The sequence below is a fragment of the Lycium ferocissimum genome, chromosome 10, assembly GCF_029784015.1.
Source record: "Lycium ferocissimum isolate CSIRO_LF1 chromosome 10, AGI_CSIRO_Lferr_CH_V1, whole genome shotgun sequence".
Taxonomy (NCBI): domain Eukaryota; kingdom Viridiplantae; phylum Streptophyta; class Magnoliopsida; order Solanales; family Solanaceae; genus Lycium; species Lycium ferocissimum.
The window spans coordinates 19,044,741-19,050,831 of record NC_081351.1 but is presented as its reverse complement, the minus strand read 5'-3'; positions in this window follow the sequence as shown (position 1 = coordinate 19,050,831).

The following is a 6,091-nucleotide window of genomic DNA, read 5'->3' as shown; positions in this document are numbered from 1 at the left end:
GACCTTTTCCCCCTACCCATCGGGGAATAGGGGAAGAACCTTGCCCGGGGGAAAACAAAATGAGGAGCCCGCATCGAACCCCGGGTGCCTGCGGCCTCATTTTTGCGAGATAGGGTTTCCCCCCAAACATGACCAGGGCCACAAGAGTAACACAACCAACCCCCGGCGGCTTTGCGGGGGGCCCCCGCCGTCACAACGGGGTAGTAGGGGACTTCCCCGGCGTTCCCCCCTATAAGAAGGGAAACCGACGCTCCGAGCTCGGGTCCGAAAGTGGGTCGATCATAATGCCGCCCGGAACAAAAGGTATAACCCCGAAGGGGTTTTCCCCCATAAAAAAGGGGCCTTCACCTTCATGATAAGCCCCCGAAAACTGCATCGGCCGTTATAAAATATTGGGGCCCCGCCACCCGCGTTGACTTAAAAGGCCCTAAATTTTTGGGATACGCCCGGATACGAGCAATACCCCGCCCCCCCAAAAGCCATCATCCAATAAGGGTTTTCCAAGAAACGATGTACCCTATCTTCCAAGTCCCACCATTTGGGAAATTCGCGGGATTGAATTTAAAATGTATCCTGCTCTTTTGCCAACAAAAAAAATCTCCCCCACCGGGAAAACCTCCGGGGAGATAATGATCTAAAGCCCCGGGTAAACGCCCATACAACGGGGCATTATGCCCTTTCCTTTTTGGGGACTTACCAAGGGGCCATATCCCCATTCTAAAAGCTAGTTTAATTCGAAAGGGAAAGATTACCCCAAAGCAGACCCTTCGTTTCCAAATTTGGGGTTATCCTTGGTTTGCCCCCGTGAAAATTGGAGGCTCAAAGAAGAAAGTCACGCACGCGGGGACAAAGTCGGAATGCCAGCCGCTTTTTTTGGGTAGCCACCAATCTAGTCAATAGCCGGAGACCCGAATCCCCATCGGAAACAATGGGGGGGGGGCCGGAGGGGGGGCCCCAGGGTCCGGGCTCTTTTGCTCTTCCAAATAAGGAGTATAGGTAAACCGAGGGGGAGCGCTTCCGGGCCCACCCTCCCAACTGGCGGGGGAACCGCCGAGCCCCGAGGCCCGTGTTTACACCCTTTTTCTTTTCTCGAGGATTTGGGAAATTTAAAAGAAAAGATTAGATAATGTCGTCCTTTGGCTCTTCCACGATCTGATCACGAAGAAAAATATCTTCCAAACCCCGACCTCCGAGCAAGAGATGGTACGACATACGATAACCGACTCTCCGGACACGCCCTAAAATCCCTAGAGAGCTACTCGATACCAATTTCCACCCCCCGACGAGGAACGGGCCCAGGGGAAAACACCCAACAGCAAAGCGGTATACCATAATAAGGGAAAGCACGGAGAAAGGCCCAAAACGGAATACCCAAAAATCCCAAACCTATATGTACATAGGAAACGACAATGTCACCAAAATCACGAGTATCAAAGCGGGGGTAATAAGAAAGTATCAGACCCAAAAAAAGGCCAACATGACCAGCACAAATTTTCATACCCCCTTTTTTAGGGGCCTCTAAGAGTGTACAGGGAAAATACATTACGCAGTAAAAAAAACCAAAAGAAAAATCCCGGGGAAGTGGCATTGCTAACACCGCGAAAGGGGAAAAACCTACTACGCGCTCCTCAAAACCCCCGAGCTCCCAAAAAAAAAGCCGGGGCCTCAAAAAAGGGCGACGACGGTAAAAAAAACGGTATGGGCGGAATCAATAACATAAGAAGGGGTAGAAAGAGAATAGAAGTCCCCATCCAGAATAAATATACAACAAATTTTAAACTTGACAATACATATATATAAATAGTATTAACTCATAACGTACCCATTTTCGATCCCGGGGGTAAGTCCGTCCTTTTTGAGACTCGGGGATAATACCCGTCCCCTTTTTAGACTGGGTAAGACCGATTTTTGGGGCTTTATAACGACCCGGGCCCTTTTGGGACTCGGTGTGTAGTAAATAGTGCATACATAAATATATATACATATATATACATATATATATATATACAATGCATAATAAGCCAATGAAGTAACAACGGCCTTTCGGAGTGACATAAGGTCGGTAACCTCCGAACAAATTATGGAAACCGTATCAAATCAACAAAATAACTGAATGACGATAGACATGATAACATTTCCAGAATCAATCAAATAGTTAAGACATTAAGATTTGAAATACAAAGCATAAGAGTGAAGTGATTTTGTTATGGAACGCTCGTGTTCATGTTCTAGTTGGATTCGTGCCAAAGAAAGAGAAACGAACACCTTACATACTTTATTAGCGAGGCACCACTCGAAAGTCCTTTACCCCGATGCTCCCCTTTCACCCAAACCTATATAATGAGAAATACATCTTTAAGCATACTTTCCCATCAACTTATTCGTACTAGTTATCGAAGACTAATTTGGGTTACAAAAATTTGGGCAGCATCTCCCCTATATTACCTACTTCCTCTAAATACCAAAGCAACTCCCAAACAATACCAACAACATTAACAACAATATCATCAAGATTCTACTCGATAAATATGTATAATTTCATCCAAAACTTTCTTCAAACCTCAATCCACAAGCCAACAATACCAACACAACAATCTATAGCTCTCATTCTCATGAATATTCTTAAATCGATATTAATAAAGAGAGATTCATACCTTACCTTTTCTAGAATAGGAATATCTTCAATATTTACTTTGAATCCAAGCTAACTCCAACGTAAGACAAAACTATAATCACTGTTATACGTTACCCGGACCTCGATTAATACTGCGTAAACAAATTTATTCAAAATCCTTTTGTGTTGTATATAAGCTCTCTCATATGTTCTTGGAGTGTTTTGGGGAATTATTATGACAAAAAGTGGGGGTTTTAACCCTTATATAGTGGGTTGAAGTCGATGGAAACCGACATAAATTTGCCCTTCGCATTCGCAGCCTCGGGTCGCGTTCGCGCTGGGTAAATTTTTGCTCTGCTGGCCTAACTTGTAACGTCCATAACTCTCTACTTCGATGTCCTATCGACGAGTGGTTTGTTGCGTTAGAAAATAGACTTCATGAAATTAAATTTAGGCTTTTGCTTTGCTTCAAAACTCCTCATATACTAAAAGATATTCCTTCCTCTAGTGAGCTTGAAATTGCCCCTCGAGATTTTCTCCAAAATCAACCACTTAATTCCTTGGTTCGGCTTGCCCTCAATCCTTGGTAACGTATTATATGAACTTAAACCTGCATAAACATAAGATAAGCGCATCTAATCTCATGTATCCTTGGGGTAACTCTAAAGTCCATACTTAATACAGCCAACACCTATGAATTTCAACGTACAAAACAATGGGGTGTAACAGAATCAACCCGTAACTCTATAATGCCACTGAGGGTGAATGGTATGCATACTTAAAATTACATACATATATAACGTACCGAGCCTTGATAAGTCTGGTAAATCTCATAATGTTCTGAGCCACTGCAAGTCTCGTAATCATCATCATAACGTACTCATCTGATCACAGGAAATAATACATATATAGCACACAATAGGTGCTACATACACACACACACACACACACATATGTATACATGGATGAGGAACATTAGAAAGCATTCTGACCTTATCGAAATGACGTAAGGTCGTTAATCCTCCGAATGGCATTATGTAAGCTAACTCATCAACATATGTCTCAATAAGAATCAAGAACAAGACATCACATGATTTACCTTTCATTTCAATAGGATAAGAATATAAGAATTTCCTTAGCTACTATGAGTAGAATTATTATGATAGGACGTTTTGTTCAATCGGATTCATGCTAAACAAAGAAATTTTAACATACCTTCAACGCCAATCTCTTATGATAGTCGAAATAAACTCCTCTATACCTCACTCTACAAGAGATAATAACGATATTAGCATCAAGCTATTAACACAACAATCATATGTCGAGCGACAAACTCGTTCTATAATAAATCAGACAAAGATCTCCCCCATACTCTTTACTCCCCGATATTCATAACATCCCAATAACACACACCCACAATAAATTTATACATCTATCACCTCAACAACACTAGAACAATCCAAACAATACAATTCAACAGCTGCTATTCCATATATTTTCATGGAAACAACACACACTCAGCCAACTTTCACCGGCTCATACATATCAAGAGAAAAGGATCTCTTACCTTGGATACAAGATTTACACTCTTCTACAACTTGAAAGAAGCTTCAACTATTCCATACACCGAAGGGACAAGTCTAGCAAGCACTACAACTTTCCCGAAGGTAGATTCATATCAATACCTTGTTAATCTCAACTTGAGTGATGGAGAAACATTTAGGGAGATTTTAGGGAGTTGGGCGATCGGTTTGGAGTGAAAATGATGGCCGGGGCTTCAAATCGATTAAAATGTCCAAATCACTGCCTCACCGCTTCAGCATGCGGTGGCATTTGCGACCGCATATGCGTACTTGCTGCGCCACATTCTGTAGGCAGAAAACCTGCCAAAACCCACCCAAATGAAGCCAGGATATGGCAGGGCATTCTCCATTGTGGCCGTATCTTGGCCCTTCTCCCCCGAACTCCGCCGAAACGCATTTTCTTCGATTAGATCAACCTCTAATCCTTCCAACACCTCCTAAACATGGTCTTAAACACTTATACCCTTTAGAATAGCATTGCTTCCCAAGCCTATGCCTACTAATTTATGGTGCATCTTAATGCACAAAAATACGGGGGATATAACACATCCTACCACCCCCCCCTCCCCAGGAAGATTCATCCTTGAATGTAAAGGTGTATATGAGGGACGCCTATCTCTTAAAGACTTTTTGAAAATTTTGACAGAGTATCCTCTGTAAACTTCACTATCCAAAGCTTTCCAAGCAGCTAAAAAATATAGTGTATGCCTCACAGAGTTACAAGATATTACATTCAACAACATCGGCCTCACACGACCATCCTATGTTAATGTTCATGGCACCGTATAAAGAACGTAATACACACACACACACACACACACACACACACACACACACACACACATATATATATATATATATATATATATATATATATATAATCGATTACCTCGAATACTTACAACTCTTAATTCGATGACTCGTAACACCTCGATTGTGATCATTACCTAGTCATAGAATGAAGTTAAGTCTCCTCCGCACATATCATAAGTAAAGAATACGAATGACGACAAAGAATCAAGAACCTTATATCTAGAACAAGTAGGGATAGTTCAATTTCATTTCATCTTCTACTTCCCACATCATTTTCTCAAATATTCTTTGTTCCTCCCATAGTACATTCTTTTGAAGCTACTTCTTTAGTTCTTAGCTTTCGGATCTGACTATCAAGGATAGCAATAGAAACTTCTTCATATGATAAGTCCTCCGTCACTTGAACATCATCTATAGGGACAATGCGAGGTGGATCTCCTATGCACTTCCGCAACATGGATACATAAAACAACGGGTGAACTGAATCTAACTCTGGTGGGAGCTCCAACTCATAAGCTACTTACCCCATATTTCGGATGATTTTATGTTGTCCTATACATCGTGGAGTAAGCTTTCCTTTCTTACCAAACCTCATGACGCCTATCATAGGTGAAATCTTTAAGAACACCCAAACGTTTACCTCAAACTCTAGATCACGTCATCGCACATCTGAATACAACTTATGTCGACTTTGGGTTGTTCGTCTTGTATCAAATTTACTTTCTCCACAGCTTGATGAACTAGATCAGATCCAAAAAACTCTACATCTCCAACTTCGAACCACTTGATCGGGGACCTACACTTACGCCCATATAACACTTTATAGGGATCTATTTTTATCTTGGAATGGTAGTTGTTATTCAAGAAAACTCAATAAGGGAAAAATGATCATCCCATTTGCCTTCAAATCTAACATATATGCCCATGCTAACTTTAAAGCGTGTTCAATTATCTGTTCCGGCTGGTTATGCAATCCGGGAATGGAATAAAGTACTGAGATTTACCTAAGTACCCAAACCTTTCTGAAAGGACTTCCAGAAATTAGTCGTAAATTGAGCTCCTCCATCTGATATAATAGAAA